The sequence below is a fragment of the Neofelis nebulosa genome, chromosome 8, assembly GCF_028018385.1.
Source record: "Neofelis nebulosa isolate mNeoNeb1 chromosome 8, mNeoNeb1.pri, whole genome shotgun sequence".
Classification (NCBI taxonomy): Eukaryota; Metazoa; Chordata; class Mammalia; order Carnivora; family Felidae; genus Neofelis; species Neofelis nebulosa.
This window is the reverse complement of record NC_080789.1, coordinates 68,489,304-68,507,606: the sequence shown is the minus strand read 5'-3', so window position 1 is coordinate 68,507,606 and position 18,303 is coordinate 68,489,304. Positions and strand designations below refer to the sequence as shown.

General features: G+C 42.5%; 1 long non-coding RNA gene across 2 annotated transcripts; it reads left to right on the top strand.

Moving 5' to 3' along the window:
* Positions 1–9,718: 9,718 nt before the first annotated feature.
* LOC131519716 (uncharacterized) lies at positions 9,719–18,018 on the top strand. Of its 2 annotated transcripts, none has more exons than XR_009265753.1 (3): positions 9,719–9,873; positions 12,759–12,984; positions 17,854–18,018. It is a non-coding gene; the product is annotated as an uncharacterized LOC131519716 (long non-coding RNA). The 2 variants fall into 2 exon arrangements; XR_009265754.1 differs by having other exon boundaries at positions 12,732–12,984.
* The last annotated feature ends 285 nt before the right edge of the window (positions 18,019–18,303 follow it).

Genomic DNA, 18,303 nt, shown 5'->3' with positions numbered 1-18,303 from the left:
CCTTAATGTATACTATGGCACTTGGTACTAAAATAAGCTAAGTATTATTTTCCCCATTCAGCGAGAAAGGGAAATGAGGTTAAGTGATTTGTCCAAAGACACAGAGCTAATAATTGACAGACTGGAATATGAACCACTGGCTTCAAATTCAATATCTCCCACAGCTCACCTCCCTTTACTTCTGAGCATTTTCTTTTCTAAGACTGATAACTGTTTTCCTGCCTACAATGTAGTCAACCCTAAATGGCATGCTTAGCGAAACTATTATGATTTTTAAAATAATTACTATAAAAGCAATGATCTCTTTAGCATAATTGCATGAGCCTTTGTAAATTCTAATGTCTTTATAATGACATTATTCTATATGAATCTGAATTTGATTTATGTGAAACACTGAGTAATACCAGGAATTATATTTGTGGTTGAATTTCTTTTTAGTGTTATGCTCTCTAAATGAGCTACTATTTCTTACTGGCTCTAGGAAGAAGATACCTGAATAGATCACTTACCATCTCAGTTTCGCACCTGATGAAACAACTAGCATCTGGATCTAAAAATGAAATATCAAACTAGATCTAGGATCCTAGAAGATCCAAGTCTAGTGGCCAATATTGGGATGTTAGGGACCAGACTCGAGGTCCCATCCAGGAGGTGACAGGGAGAGCAGAGCCCATATGTTGCACATGGGCAGCTCAGAGGGGAGAATTGTGCATTGTGTGGTCAGCATTCAACCCCAGCCCCAGGGAAGTCAGCCTTTGGAAATGGCATTACAGGCAGACACCCGACCAGTTGTATTTACCAAACACACCACCTTCCTTTTCCAACTTGACACTCAAAGCACCAATCAACTATACCTGTCTACACAGCCCTGATTCTAAACCACTTACTGCCCCCCACCCCCCAGCACCAATACCATGATTTTCCATGCCTTAGAGCTTTTGAGTGCGCTATGCCCACTTTCTGGAATCCCTTGCCACTGGCTCTGCCTGTCAACTTCACCTTTTACTCACTGTTCAATGTCGCCACTTAAGTGAATGAAAGAAACCCTTCTCAACTCCTCCAGTTCTCTTTTTTCTTGGTAGGTTGGGGACATGGGGTGGGAGTGGGGTAGAGTTCTAAGAAGGGTAGAAAAAGAGGACCAGCATGTTTGGGCATGGCATTTAGTACTTACAACCACCCTGTGAGGTGGATGTTTTTATCCCCACTTTTCAGATGAGAAAACTCTCTGACTGAGTCTGAGTTAAGTGGCTTGCGAGAGGCAGAATCTGAATTAGGACTCAGGTATACGTGACTCCAAAGCTCTCCTCATTCTGTCCCATGATTAAACTTTCCCTCATTTGGGCTCCAGAGATAGATCATAATACATTATTTGGCCCCATTAGACTTTGAGCTCCTCAGCAGCCAATCTCATTCTTATCTGTGTTCGTGGCATTTCCATTGCATCGGATACCTAGGTACTCAGTCGCTAGAGGTCGAACGAGTGAGAGAATGAATGAAGGATGCCCTGTGATTTGCATATTGTAACAAACACTGTCTATTTCAGAGTTATTAAGTAAAATCACCTGTTGTTTGTTCCTACTGATAATTTGTATCTTTTCTGTTTGTTTTTTTCTCCAAAGTCGAGAGGCACGATGATTAGGTGTCCAACTATAATTTTGGTGCTCAGAGAGACAATGATTAAATCTGCCAGGCTACCAGCGATGCTGACATGTTTTGCACAACTGGTGTTTGAGCAGAGATCGACATTGATTTGATGTCGCCAGGTAACACAGTAGCATGACGGCTTTGAGAAAATGATATCAAATTACTCTAGAAGCAAATTTTACCCTTTGTGACATTCCTCCAAGAGTTAGTAACTTAGTCATGTCAGTCTTCACTTCGTATTTGCTTTATCTGGGAAAATCAGATGAGAGGACTTACCACCAAAACCCAGATATGTCTAATGAGACTTACCACATTAAATACATTTATATGTACAAATATATGTACAAAAGTCCAATATACACATGTGCAAAAATATATGCACAAATTCCAAATTTAAAAGAGACAGAACATGTGAAGTTAAACAAATTAAACACTTGTTGTTGTTGTTGTTGTTGTTGTTGTTGTTGTTGTTGTTTTTAAGTTTATTCTGAGAGAGAGAGTGCAGGAGGGGCAGAGAGAGAGAGAGAGAGGGAGAGGGAGAATCCCAAACAGCCTCCATGCTGTTGGTGCAGAGCCTGATGTGGGACTCAGACTCATGAAACAGTGAGATCATGACCTGGGCCCAAATCAAGAGTCAGACGCTTAACCAACTGAGCCACCCAGGTGCCCCAAACACTTGGTGTCTGATTTCTGGAACCGGATTCCCTAGGTTTGAATTCCAGCTCTGACACTTACTCGCTAATAACGAGTTATTAGTTGTACGATAATTAGGCAAGTTATCAGCCTCTCTATCCTTCAGTTTTCTCATCTGTGATTGGGGATAACACTTTGTACCTATTCATAGAGTTATTTTAAAAAGTTTAATTAAGTCACACCACATACCCCTTTTCAAATGGAAAATGCTGATAACAGTCATATCATTTGTCAGTGAAGAATTCTTATAATTACCCCAGAATTTTATTCTATTCCCCTGGGCCTGTTTGCTCATCCCTAGTACAAAAGGGCAGACTATTTGATCCTTGCGTCCTGTGTGATCTACATTCTACAAACGAATAGCTTGTGGGTGTTCTTTTATTCCCTTGTCTCCACAACAAAACTCCAGTGTCCTATTTGCCTTCTGAAGAGATGGATGGCAGGAAACTATTATTAATCTACTTCCTAATTTTCAGAAGACTGAATCTGAAATAAAACAAAACTTGCAAAGTTCCATGAAAGCATTGAACTTGTGGTGCTCAAGTGGAGGAGAGAGATGGTGTGAAAGAGGTCAGAATTATGTGCTGATTTCTGCATTGGCCTCTAGCATCTGGCCATCCCAATGCTGTAGTATTGCTTCATTCTTTCTCATTGAAGAATAGGTTGTTTGCACGGTTCCTCTTGAGACTGTAAGTTCTGTAGCTGTTTTTGTCAAGATGTCTTTGCTGAATAAATAAATGAACGGAGGGGTAAATCCATTGATGCTTCCCTTGTTTTTGTTTTCGAGAAGTTGAAAAGTTGAGTAATAATTTACTGAAAGAATGGGCTTTTATCAAAAAGCATTTCCAATTAAAATACCACCATGAAGATGACTTTGGAAATTATTGGTCTTAAAATTTGGTGTTACTGAGGACCTATCTTATGTCATTCTGGAAGGAGGATATTCCTGACCTATGTGGGACATTAAGACTCAATATTGAGATCATCTTCTGTGTCACTGCATGTAAGGCCACTGACCAAGGGGGGGTTCTTCCTTCCATTCTTCCCAGTGGGGCAGTGCCCTTCCAGTCCCTTCTCTGATGAGACTCTCAGCAAAGTAGGAGGTCTGGGCCTTTCCCTTTGAGGCAGCCCTACCTGGCCAGCTCTCAACAGCCACAAACACAGGACTATGTAGATATGTTAAATTCTGAAGAGTGAGGCACATCCCAGAAGGTATTCCGAAGTGGAAGTTTGAAGGCTGAAGTTTTGACAAATTTGACTGTACAGAGGAAGGCCCTGACACAAAGCTTCTCCACTGCTGCCTTCACTGGAGACACTGCTCCCCTCTGGCTTCTGCCTGCGCACAGAGAGCCCTCCATTCAATTCTGGTGACTCCGTCTCCTCCCTCAGAAAACCCAGTCCTGTCTGTATCTGCTCATCTTCTGATTTAGTGGACATTTATTGGGTGCCCCCCTTGGTGCTGGGTGCTAGGGACAGAACTGTGAGCCAAACAGACATAATCCCTGTGGAGTTATAATTTGGCAAGAGAAAACGTTTTACTCAACGTGCGACACAAATAAATATAAAACGACAGAGACTGCACTGGGGGCAGGGAAAGACTTCCCTGAGGAGATGACTCTTGAGGATGAGTGTAAGGAAAGTTTTTGTTTCTTAAGACAGTAGTCACTTTACCATATTTGTATGCCCATGCGAAGCCCATGCCCGCGTTTGAACTGGTGCGCTTGAGAGAGCGGAGGGGCAGATCCATCTCGGGTAGCTAGAAGGACTCCTCTCCAGAGGCAGACAAGCTCCTCTCTCCAAAATGAAATAATGTGGGATTCTGATTCCAGTTCTGTCTCCCTGCCAGTAAGAGCCATGGGCTGGCCAGTCTGTTTCTTGGTCCCCTGTGAAGCAACACGTCTCAGAGACGTGCTTTACTCACCTAGGGATGACCAGAGTTACTTTTCCTTTTGCTTGATTCTTTAGGAAGAATAGAAAATCTCATCCCACCCGCAATACGGTGCTTTTGATTCAGCCGCATTGCAGTAAACCTCATAGTACGTTAGTTGTCAGTGGCCTCTCCCTTTGCTGTCTGGAAGGAATGATCAAGCTTTATGGAATCTTTTTGATACAGGACCCTCTGCTAATGATTGAGGCGGGAGAGGGAGGGATCTGTTAGTTCAACTTGCCACGAAGAGTTCACGAGGAAAAAAGGTTCTGGTTCTTGTAAAAAGTCTGACTATAAACTGGAGGGGGCATCTGAGTGAGTCAGTAAGGAACAAACCCCAAACATGGGACATTGAGTACCTCCATTTACAGAAAGAAAAACAGGGGTTCCTTTACACCTTAAACAAAAACGGTAAAGTCAGTTTGGGAGTGAGATTTACAGTCATTCCCTGCATTTCTGCTTCAACGTATGTTGACATATTGCAGCATGTAGTATGTTAGGAAAGATGTGTTGCAATATTCTGCAATATTTAATGTGTAAAGGACAAAGTCACACCTCAATCCCAGGTTCTGAGTTTTGTGGAGTGTTTTGTTTTTTTTTTTTTTTTTTAATTTTTTTTTTAACGTTTATTTATTTTTGGGACAGAGAGAGACAGGGCATGAATGGGGGAGGGGCAGAGAGAGTGGGAGACACAGAATCGGAAGCAGGCTCCAGGCTCTGAGCCATCAGCCCAGAGCCCGACACGGGGCTCGAACTCACGAACCGTGAGATCATGACCTGAGCTGAAGTCAGATGCTTAACCGACTGAGCCACCCAGGCGCCCCTGGAGTGTTTTGTTTTTTACTCCATCACCCCATCACCTAATCCCACTCATTTCCCCTCTGGTGGTCATAAGTTTGTTCTCTATAATTAAGAGTCTATTTCTTTCTTCTTCTTTTTAAATGTTTGTTTATTTATTTTGAGAGAGAGTGAGAGAGAGACCAGGGGAGAGGCGGAGAGAGAGGGAAAGAGAATCCCAAGCAGGCTCTGTGCTGCCAGTGCGGAGCCTTATGTGGGGTTCGAACCCATGAACTATGAGATCATGACCTGAGCCGAAAGCAAGAGTTGGATGCTTAAACAACTGTGCCACCTAGGCACCCCAAGAGTCTGTTTCTTAATTTGTCTTTCCTTTATTTTTTCCCTTTGCTTATTTGTTTTCATATATATATATATATATATATATATATATATATATATATATATAATGTATGTTATAAATTTCTTTATCCATTCATCAATCGATGGATACTTCGGCTGCTTCCATACCTTGGCTATTGTAAATAATGCTGATACTATAAATAAAGGGGTGCATGTATCCCTTTGAATTAGTATTTTTGTATTCTTTGGGTAAATGCCCAGTAGTGTGATTGCTGGATTGTAGGGTAGTTCTATTTTTAACTTTTTGACGAACCTCCATTCTGTTTTCCACAGTGGCTGTACCAGTTTGCATTCCTACCGACAGTGAAAGAGAGTTCCCCTTTCCCCACATCCTCACCAACACCTGTTGTTTCCTGTGTTATTGGTTTTAGCCATTCTGACAGGTGTGAGGTGGTATCTCATTGTAGTTTTGATTTGCATTTCCCTGATGATGAGTGATGTTGAGCATCTTTTCGTGTGTCTGTTAGCCATCTGGATGTCTTCTTTGGGAAAATGTCTATTCATGTCTTCTGCCCACTTTTAATTGGATTGTGTGTGTGTGTGTGTGTGTGTGTGTGTGTGTGTGTGTGTGTTGAGTTTTACAAGTTCTTTGTATATTTTGGATACTAACCCTTTTTGGATATGTCATTTGCAAATATCTTCTCCCATTCCATAGGTTGCCTTTTAGTTTTGTTGACAGTCTCCTTCACTGTGCAGAAGTTTTTTATTTTGATATAGTCCCAATAGTTTAAGTTTATTTTTGCTTTTATTTCCCTTGCCTCAGGACACATCTAGTAAGAAGTTGCTATGGCTGATATCAAAGAGATTGCTGCCTGTGTTCTCCTCTAGAATTTTTATGGTTTCAGGTCTCACATTTAGGCCTTTTATCCATTTTAAATTTATTTTTCTGTATGGTGTAAGAAAGTGGTCCAGTTTCATTCTTTTGCATGTAGCTGACCATTTTTTCTGACACGACTTGTTGAAGAGACTGTCTTTTTCCCATTGGCTATTCTTTCTTGCTTGCCACAGATTAATTGACCCTATAATTAGGGGTTTATTTCTGGAGTTTCTATTCTGTTCTACTGATCTATTTGTCAGTTTTTGTGCCAGTGCCATGCTATTTTGATGATTATAGCTTTGTAACTATTACTTGAAATCCAGAATTGTGATGCTCCCAGCTTTGCTTCTCTTTTTCAATATTGCTTTGCCTATTTGGGATAGCCAAATACGAACATTATGATTGTTTGTTCTAGCTTTGTGAAAAATGCTGTTGGTATTTTGACAGGGATTGCATTAATTGTGTACCAAAGATCACTTTGGGTAGTACAGACATTTTAACAATTTTTACATTTTAATTTTTTTAATTGTTTTAACAATTTTAACAATATTTGTTAACAATATTTTAACAATTTTTGTTCTTCCAATCCATGAACAATATTGTAACAATATTTTGTTCTTTTTTAACATTTTAACAATATTTGTTCTTCCAATCCATGAACATGGAATGTCTTTCCATTTCTTTGTGTCACCTTCAGTTTCTTTCATCAATGACTTATAGTTTTCAGAGTATAGATCTTTCATTTCTTTGGTTAGGATTATTCCTAAATATCTTATTTTTTGTGCAATTGGGATTGATTCCTTGATTTCCCTTTCTGCTGCTTCATTATTGGTGTATAGAAATGCAACAGATTTCTGTACATTGATTTTGTATCCTGCAACTTTGCTGAATTTGTGTATCAGTTCTAACCATTTTTTGGTGGAGTCTTTGGGGTTTTCTATATATAGTATCATATTAGCTGCAAATAGTGAGAGTTTTACTTCTTCCTTACTGATTTGGATGCCTTTTATTTCTTTTTACTGGCTAATTGCTGTGGCTAGGACTTTCTAGTACTACGTTGAATAAAAGTGGGGAGAGTGGACATCTTTGCCTTGTTCCTGACCATAAAGGAAATGCTCTCAGGTTTTCCCATTGAGGATGAGATTAGCTGTGTAGGTTTTTCATATATAGCCTTTACTATGTTGAGGTATGTTCCCTCTAAACTTACTTTATCGAGGGTTTTTACATGAATGGGTGTTGTACTTTATCAAATACTTTTTTCTGCCTCTATTGAAATGATCATATGGTTCTTATTCTTTCTTTTATTGATATGATGCATCACACCAATTGATTTGCGAATAATGGACCACACTTGTGTCCCGGGAATAAATCCCACTTGATCATGGCGAATGATATTTTTAACGTATTGGTGAATTCAGCTTGCTAGTATGTTGTTGAGAATTGTTGCATCCATGTTCATCAGGGATATTGGCCTGTAGTTCTCACTTTTAGTGGTGTCTTTACCTGGTTTTGGTATCAGGGCAATGCTGGCCTCATAGAATGAATTTGTAAGTTCTCCTTCCTCTTGTATGTTTTAGAATAGTTTGATAAGGATAGGTATTAACTCTTTTATTTTCTCCCGTGCTGAAACATATCCTAAGCATGGGTTCAGCAGTTGATAAAGTCATGCTTTGGGCTTGGTTGCTATCAATCTAGAAGCTTCCAGGTCCCAGCTCCTTCTCCCATCCTGCCCCTTGTCCCATTTCCTGCCATTAACATGTATGTGTGTGGAGGGGAGGCTTTTATGGCCTGAGGGCTAGAGGCTGAGCTAGAGGAGGAGGAGGACAGGGGGGCTGGTGTGGTCTCTGTTCCTGCCCAGGGCCCAAGGAACAGAGAAGTCCCTTCTTTCCACCACTGCCCCTGCAAATCTGGGCCCTGAGAGACACTGGTATTCATTCCACACTGTGAATGTGGGCCAGGATGTCCTCTGAGCTTTCCAAATGGCTCCTTGAGGGGCGCCTGGGTGGCGCAGTCGGTTAAGCGTCCGACTTCAGCCAGGTCACGATCTCGCGGTCCGGTCCGTGAGTTCGAGCCCCGCGTCAGGCTCTGGGCTGATGGCTCGGAGCCTGGAGCCTGTTTCCGATTCTGTGTCTCCCTCTGTCTCTGCCCTTCCCCCGTTCATGCTTTGTCTCTCTCTGTCCCAAAAATAAATAAAAAAACGTTGAAAAAAAAAAAAAAAAAAAAACAAATGGCTCCTTGAACACGTATTGTGGAGTGGGTACCAGGGGAGGAAAGGAGGAACAGGATGTTGACTGAGGCAGACCACAGTGACTGGTCTGTGGAAACATGTGAGGTGTCCCCTTGGACCTACTTGGAAGTGACTGGGGCACTTTAAAAGAAAGGAACCAGCTCCTTCTGTTACTTTGATAGATTGCATTTACACATATATACATATATATGTACATATGTATATAATATGTAATACATATGTATAAATGTATATGTGTGTATATATGTATATATCATGTAAATAACATAATATACATTATGTAACAAATGCTATAACATGTTATGTATTACATTACATGTCGTACATTGTATCATATCTGATAGTATTATTTGTCCTCTATTCAATTTAGCCTTATATGGTGGTACATCCAACACTGTATCTTAGGATAAATTGGCAATAAATATTTACGAACATTTATGAATGAAAAACCATAATTTTTAGGATGTTAAGTTCTGTCTAATGACTTTATGTATTAGACATGCAGAAAGAGACATTGGGTGAATTTGTCTTTTTGCTTAATTTCACATTAAAAACTTTGTTATTCTAATTTCCATAACACAAATTACCAACAAAATAATTTAAAAAAATTGTTTTAAGTTCCTCTAGAGTGACATTGTTTCCACTACCATCTGTTTCTACTTAGTTATGTGCTATCCTCTATGTTCTTTTTTACATTCCTTTTTGTTATTAAAATGGGCAAGGGTTTTGCAAATTAACTTTATTCTCTCTATAAAGCAGCTGCTCTTCATAAGTGAAAGTAGAAATAACAGGGTTTTTTGGCAACATCTCAAGGTTCCAAGGCGTGATAAGTTTAAGGTGTATGCCCAGAACCAGACCCTGAATGTCACCTGGGGGAGGAGGGAGTGAGAGGTGTCCTAACCTGACGCCTTCATGCAGGCTTCTATACCAAAGTGCCGCAGACTGGATGGCTTGTGAACACTAGAAATTTATTTCTGAGATTTATAATCTGAGGTCAAGGTGCCAGCAGAGGCCCCTCTTCCGGTCGCAGACTGCCCACTCCTCGGTGTGATCTCTTAAGGCAGAAATAGGGCTTGTGAACTCTCTGGGGTCCCTTTTATAAGGGCACTAATTCCATTTATGAGGTCATAATCATCAAGGTGATTATCATCACATTGTGGGTTAGGATTTCAACAGATGAATTTTGGGGAAACACGTTCAGTCTACAACACCTGAGTCTCAAAGAATCATGAAAGATGGAGACTCACGGCAGCGTGGTTTTGCTGACAGACCAAGGTTAACATAGACCCCGGAGGAATCTCTCCCATCGGACCAGAGTCCCACAGAACAATATTTCATTGCAAAAATGTAAGAGTTTGGGTTTCAATTTAGAGGACTATTTTTTTCTTACTCCTTGAGGGGCACTTACCAGAATGTGTTTTCACTGGACAGGTTTATTTAAAATAGTTCAGGTATATGGGGTGCCTGGGTGGCTCAGTCGTTTAAGTGCTGACTTCGGCTCAGGTCATGATCTCACGGTTCATGAGTTCGAGCCCCGCGTCGGGCTCTGTGCTGACAGCTCAGGGCCTGCAGCCTGCTTCGAATTCTGTGCCTCCCTCTCTCTCTGCCCCTCCCCTGCTTTCTCTCCCTCTCTCTCTCTCTCAAAACTAAATAAACTAAAAAAAAATTTAAAATAAAAAAAATAGTTCAGGTACAGTTAATCGGTTGCTTAGTGACTTGACAATGGAGCTACATCTGAAAACATCTTGATGCTACAATTAGTGATTGCCAAGTTAGAAGGAGAAAATTCATGACTGCAAAAGAGAGACTTGCTTCTGTTGATAAATGAAGTGAATGAACACCTGTGGAAAACAAGGTTTCTAGTTTGTAAGTGCCACTTAATCAGTCATAGTAATGAAACCGTCTCTGAAGAGCACCGTATCCTTCCCCAAAGGGCTTTTTCTGTACATTCTCTCATTAAATCTGCGGATTTTACTGAAGAGCATCCTGTAGCAAGAACTTCTATAAACCTATAATTGTTCACTGGCTGTTTCCTATGTGCTGGGCACCAGGGCCAGCACTTTGCATGTTGTCCACCCTGCTCTGACGCTGCCTCATGAGATAAAAACTCTATTGTCCCATATTCCAGGTCCCATGTTAGGATGCTCACACAGCACATTGCACGGGGAGAATTCATCAGTGCCTCTATCATCTCCGGCCTATGCCTTTGATATTATCCTTTCAATATTATTTACCCCATCACATTCCAACTATTTCTAAATACTACTCTTCCTTTGTTGGTTGTTGGATCAAATACACCTTATTAGTTTAAAAAGAATCTTTCAGGGGCGCCTGGGTGGCTCAGTCGGTGGAGCGTCCGACTTCAGCCCAGGTCATGATCTCGCGGTTCATGGGTTCGAGCCCCGCGTCAGGCTCTGTGCTGACAGCTCGGAGCCTGGAGCCTGCTTCGGATTCTGTGTCTCCCTCTCACTCTGGCCCTCTCCCACTCGCACTCTGTCTTTCTCTGCCTCTCAAAAATAAAGAAACGTAATAATAATAATAAAAAAAAACTTTTAAAAAGAATCTTCCCCTACGGTGTCTGCCTTTCATTCGGAGAATACTACGTGAATACCTGCGCACTGCAGTGGTTCTGGGTAGCCCCCCCCCCCCCCCCCCCCGGGCTTGTAGCCTGGTGCCACCACTTTCCAACTGAGCAAGTGACTTTACTTCCCTGTGCTTCCCTTAGTAAAATTAGGGGAATGATGGTGTATTTCATGAGGTTATGTGAGGGGGGGGGGGGAAGACAGTACCTAAAATGGAATAAAATAGTGCCTGATGTAGTAAATACTCAGTAAACGTTAGGTTTTCTAATATTACTGCTCCTATTGCTGTCATTGATTCCCAATACTTTCTCACATTTGCATTTTTAATTAAGTCTTTTCTCTAAATCTATTCTCTCTCTTATCTATATTTATATTAGATATGTTCGTGTAATATATATTCATATTATGTATATCATTTACATCTATAAAAATAACTTGCTGTCTTTCCCACCATCTGCCTCTAAACTTGTTACTCATCTGCAGTACTGAGTACTGAGTACTGCAGTACTCTTTGCAACCTTTCCTGACCCGCACTCCCTTCGGAGACGCCACCATGCTTCGTGACCTCCATCTTTAATATCCTTCGTGGCACTCATTACAGTTAGTTGCTTCCATATCTATCTCCCTAATAACTATGGACTCATTAGGATCAGGGACCATGTCTTATTTATCCTTTTAATCTCAGTACATTGCAGATTTCCAATTATTTTCAGTTAACAAATGGATGATTGAATTAACAATGCTTGAGGGGTGATATTATTCATTTTTAAAATGAAGTCTACACAACAGGGCAAGAAGAGGCTTTTAAAAATAATTAAGTCCATTCCCTCCCTTCCCATTATCCCTTTCTTTAGAGACGGGGAAGCAGAGGTACAAAAGGGTAAGACTCGCCTAACGTCACATTGATAGTAAGCGGCCAGAGTATGCGTGTAAAGTGCTCGGCCCTTGGCAGACAATCAGAAATAGTTGCCAAGGGCGCCTGGGTGGCTGACTCAGTTAAGCATCTGACTCTTGATCTCAGCTCAGTCTTGATGTCAGGGTCATGAGTTCAAGGCCACGTTGGGTCTTGCGCTGGGCGTGAAGCCTACTTAAAAAAAAAAAAAAAAAGAGTTGCCAAACAAGAAATCCAAATCCTGCGTCTTTTTTACTATGTTTCGTCCCTTTTCATCATTAGTCATTATATCAGTGAAGATGCTTTTAGCTACATACAAGTGACAGAAAATGCGATTCAGATTGGCTTAAATAATTGGCTCCTTTGATTTGAAAAGCTTTCTGTGTCTCCGTGTTGCCTCCTGCGGTATGAGCTTTATGCTAATGATGCCTTCTTCTTAAGGGCGGCTGCCACCTACCCTCAGGGCTATCTGCTTTGCCATCCACAACCAGAAAAGAGAGAAAGTGAGGGTGAGGGGACAGCTGTGGATGGGGGTGGAAGTTACGGATATGGTGGGGAGGTTTCTTTTGGTGGGGATGAAAATGCTCTAAAATTGTGGTAATTGCTGCACAAATGTGTGAGTATCCTAAGACCCATGAAATGGTACACTTTAAGTGAATTGCATGATAGGTGAATTATCTCAATAAAGCTGTTTTGTTGTTGGTGTTTTTAAAGCTGTTTTTTGTTTTAAGTGAGAAAAACGGGGCTTCACTTGACAGTTCATCCTCTGGCAAGACCCAAGACATTTTGTGTGACCTTAATAGGAATTTAAGCTTGCTTTAGCCCACGTCATTTGTAATCGTCAGAACGACACGAACGTGGACATATTGAGATGCATGGCCCCACTGTGCATGAAGTCTGAAGGTCGTCAGAAGATAGGAGGAGTCGAGGACATCAGGGACACTCCTGTACCTGAAGAGGATTCTGATAGAGCTCAAGCATCAGGTATCCCTGGTCCCTTTGGCTTCCAGCATGGTGGGCAAGTGGGGGGAGTTCACTTATGTCCATTCTAAGCAGTCTCCTTGGCTGCTCACTTTCCACTGGTTCCTCTGTCATCCTCTGCTCTCGGTCCCAGGCCGCTGCCTGCTTTCCTGCTCTTTACAGCCCGAAACTCAAGGACCCCAGTCACTCTCGAGCAAATGTTGCCACCCTTGCCAGGGCATTTGTGGAGGTGTGGTAGTTTCATTTCATTTGTAGAGCAGGTAGTTAGGCCTGTTCTAACAAATGGTCTCGAAGCAGGTTGCTTAAAACAGCAGCAATTTACTCTTTCACAGTTCAGGAGCCTGGAGGTCTCGCATTAAGGTTTCAGCAGGGTTGGTTCCTTCTGGAATGAATTCCACACCCGCTCCTAGCTTCTGAGGCCTGTGGGCCATGCTTGCTGTTCCTGGCTAATGATGGGTCTCTCTAATCTCTGCCTCTGTCTTCACATAGGCGTTTCTCTTCATCTGTATGTTTTCCTCCTTCCCGTCTGTTATAAAGGACACTAGTCACTGGATTGAGGGCACACCTTATCCAGGGTAATCTCCTCTAAAGATCTTTGCCTTAGGTATACCTGCAAAGCTTTACTCCAAATGAGATCACATGATGCATCTCCAGCGGGGCATGAGTTATTGGAGGACACTATTCAACCCATTACCAAAAGTGAAGAAACACTTCCATTTGGGGCCATCCTCTTTTGCCCCGCTACAACATCACTACTCACAGTTACGTGGGCTAATCAGATTTTGCTGAAGTCTTGGCGAAAGTAAAAGGGAGCTAGAGCATATGAAAGGAAAACAACTATATGCTAACTGTGATTTTTTGAAATAAAAGATTCCTCTAGAAATCAAACCTTTCATAGCCATCACACGAGGAGTAACAGATCTTCCACCTCAGGCCCATGAAGCATGGAGGAGGGCTCCCTTCTTCAAATGTCGATGGTACAGCTGTCCCTTCACTACTCCAGGGATTGCCCTCACCCTAGGGACCTTCCCTTTCCCCAGAAGGTAGTTCAGGGGACCCAGTCATCATTAATCATTTTCCTAAGTCTGAGTTATTTACCACTAGAGTCACCCCATGGGGGTGAGTCCAACAGGATGGTCCAAGGTAGGGTTGACAACATGGAGTACAGTAGAAAAATCGGGACTAGGCACAGCACTCCATACCCAGTTGCTTTTGAAATAACACCACCCTTGAGAGTTACGGCTATGCCTCTTTCTTTTTCTAATTGTCTCCACATCTCTCAAGCATAGTTTCCCAAAACAATGGGGTTTGTAGTCATTTAGGTACTGTGAGAAGAGGTTCATTACTGAGCCATATATCCCTTAATATAAAGGCCAGAGTAAGTTTTTAAAGGTGATATCCTTCTACAATCCTCCCTTACATTTTCTTGGGGGTAGTGGAGATGGTGGTGGTTGTGGTAGTAGGTGATGTAGGTGAGGGGGACAGTGGTTCATTGTCCTGTCATATGACCAAAGTCATTTCTGATTAGAGATCACTTATAAATCACTAGTCTTATTTCAGATGTAGTTCGCTTCCAAATTTTAAGTATATTCTTGCATACACAGGGCTCACAAAAGTACCATCTATTCATGAAACACACTAATGACTTTTACGTGCAGCCCAAACAAATAGTATTGGCCAACTTCTTCCTTCCCATTATCCTGAAATGTAAACAGAACCAAGATTTTATGTGTTATGGTCTCTATAATGTTGGAAATTCCTACACACGTATCAGCAGTATCTTTCAGGGCACATCTTCTTGGGTTAAGCCAACACCTTTCCTACTGAGGCCAAGGGGCTTCTTGGCCATATCTCCAATCCTTTATTTTCCCTTACCTGCTTCTTGTATTTAATTTCTGGCCTGAATTTTTATTGGCTTCGGCTTTATTTCCTGGAACAATTTCACTGTCACTGTTTTTGTTTCATTATGGAATATTTCATTCATATGAAAATTACGGAGACATATAACAAGCAACCATTGTTTGACTTAAACAAATGTCAATATCTTGCATGCTTTGGGTTTTTTTTTTTTTAAATAAATAAAACATTACGGATTCATTTGGGACCAGATAGGTGCAGGGTTTCCTTTCTTTTTTGTAACCTTCTTACTTATGTTAGTGTTTTAAAATTTGGTTAAGAGAAATTTTATTTTAAGAAGTAGCTAAGTTTCTTCAGAGAACGTTTTTCTTTTAAATGACGGGAAAGTGAGTCCTTTGGATGGTGGAGTCTGGCTGTTTCCATCCTAACCTTTTCTCATCCCGCAGCCCCTCCTGCCTGTCTCCTCCACCGATGACTCCTTACTTCCTATCTTCAACCCAGGTCTCTCTTTGGAATTCCAGACTTGTACATCCAGAGGTCACCTTGTTGTGCCACAGACCCTTCCATCTTAACATAACCCAGCAAACCCGTGATGTCCTCCAACTGCTCTTCCCCATCTCAGTGGATGGCACCATCATTCATGCGGTTAGGCGTCTCCGACACGTACATAACTGTGGCGCTTTATTCTTTGTTACTTCTCTAACTCTGTCAGCACGTCCTACTGTTTCTGCCTCCTCAAATAGGTATCACACTTAGGGACTTCTCTCTTCCTCTGTGACCACCACGCTAGTCTAAGGTGTCATCTACTTCTCTCACTGTAGCAATAGCTTCCCAACTATCCTCTGTCTTTCCTGGGGCCTCCAGCAGGTTCTCCACACAGCAGCCAGAGGAAGATTTTCGGAACACAAATCTGGTAAGACCCCATCCTGCTGGACTCTGATTCTTAAGATGAAAAAGAATGCTGCGTGGTCAGGGTAGTCTGGCCCAGGCTACTCCTCTCGGCCTCTTCTGTGACCCTCACTCTATGCCCCAGCAGCTAGGCTGTGAAAGCAATATGCCTAGGGGCGTCCGGGTGGCTCAGTTGGTCAAGTGTCCACTTTGGCTCAGGTCGTGATCTCACGGCTCATGAGTTCCATCCCGGCAATGGGCTCCGCTGTCAGGACAGAGGCCACTTTGGATCCCCCATCCCCCCACTCTCTCTGCCCCCTTCCCTGCTAGCGCGCAAGCTCTCAGAAATAAATAAACATAAAAAAGAGAGAGAGAGCAATACGCCTATTCTTCTACCCACAGCCTCTGCATGTGCTGTCGTTCCCTCCTTATGAAGTACTCACCAATTTATGGGGTTAACTTCTGTTTATCACTTAGATCTCAACTCACATGTTATGTCCTTAGGAGACTTCCCTGACCCCACCCCCCCAATCCGAGTCAAGTTTCTTTAATATCTGTTTGTATCTTTTCCTCCCGGGACTTTCCTCAGATATAATAATATGCTCTCTTGTTTATTTGATTAAAATCGATCTTCCCACCTCTCCATCCCCTACAAATATATTGTAAGATCTAATGAGGACGTGAATAAATAAGTGAATCTCAAGCTACGTGATTTATAGGTAGCCTCGTCGGGACCATGCGGAAACAAGCGTGATAATGCCGATAATAATGTTGTGGCATTCGGGGTGTCCATTGCTATGATCTCTCCTTCCTCTGTTTCAAAAATTACATCAAGGGGCACCCGGGTGTCTCAGTGGGTTACGCGTCTGACTTAGTCTCAGGTCATGATCTGAAGTCCATGAGTTCGAGCCCTGCGTCAGGCTCTGTGCTGACAGCTTGGAGCCTGGAGCCTGGGTCGGATTCTGTGTCTCCCTCTCTCCCTCTTTGTCCCTCCCCCACTTGCACCCTGTCTCTCTCTTTGTCAAATATAAATAAAAATTAAAAATTAAAAAAAAAAATAAATGAGGTGTTTCAAAAATAACATCAGGCCATAAGCTAATGATACCACTTGTATAATAAGATAAAGGAGAGGAAAGCTCCTGGCATAAGATGCTTGATGAGAGATAGACTATTAATTTTTGGTATCTTAGCAAAATGTAAAGAGCTGTGAATCCAAATTCCTGTTGTACCTCTTGAGTGTCCTTGGGGCGTCAGCCAGGAGTGACAAATGCTAGCCTCAGTGTCAGCCTCTCAAGCGACAATATGCTATCTTCTAAGTGAGTTGTAATCACTAGAAATGATACATCCACAGCGCCTGTACCATAGTAAGAGTAGGTAAATATTTGCAGACTAAAGAAACAACTTAATGCATCAATTAGTGAGAGTGAAACACCCTAATAGCAAATGCTCAGTGAATGGTAACCATAATAAGATGACAAAATGACTGGAAAGAATGCTTTCTTGTAAGAAAAAGGAGGTGGCGAGCCGATATGGGAATAAAGGATTGAAAATCGGTGGAGGGCAATCAATCCTGGACAATAATGCAGAAGAGGTTTCATTTCCAGGCTGGGTGTTTGAGCAGCTTCGCCGTGTTAACGGCTCTAGGATGGGCCGACACCCACAGCCGGCTGTCTATCACGCAGTGTTACCTGATGTCCATAGGCAGCTATAGACAAAAATGAGTGGAGAGCCTCACAAAGGAAAGGATGAGCTAGAGACAGAGAAGCGGAACCAGCAGAGTAGTGGGGGGAGGTGGGGCTGGGAGGCTGGGGTAGGTCAGAGAGGCCAAATGAGGAGGCGGTGGTCAGAGCTCCAAAGAGCAGTTCGGATGGCAACAAAACCACATTCTCTGTATCTAATGATAGCCATACGAAGGTCAAGGATGACTTTGGCAAAGCCCAGTTTTCAGCAAAGCAGGGGTGCAGGAGGCAGAAACAACTGAGCTGGGCAGTGAGTGGGCGGAGAGGACTACAGGCAGGGAGATTCTTTCAAGAAATGTGTCCCGCATTGGCAGAGGAGAGACCGGGTGTGGTAGTTTGAAGGGGAGTCAGGGTTGAGAGAGGGGTTTTTTGTTTATTTTATTTTTAGGTGAGGAGGCGTAGCATCGTTACAGCCTGAGAAAGGAATTGGAAACAGTGGCCTGGAGAAAGAGAGGATAATGAATAGGTTGCAGTTCTAAAGAGGCATCAGAATGCCAGGCCTGCCGTCATCAACCCCGTGGTACACCCCAAAATAAAAGAAAATGCATTCTTGATCTCCCTCCTCCATTCATCTGTATGGCCCTGGACCCTCTCCCTTGGCCTCCGCTTGCACTTACATTCTTGACCTCCTGCTGCATTGCCCTGACCTTTTGCTTTGCCTCTTATTTTCTTTAGCCTGCTCTCACCCTTAAGATCTGATGACTGATTTAGCTTCCCTGGCGCCCAGCCACTGTTCCCCTTGGCCGCACTACTTGCCTTCACCCTCAGCTGTTGCAACTCTTGGCCACCCTGAAGAAAGGCCCTGCCAAGCCCCCCTCCCTGACTCGTCCACGTGGAG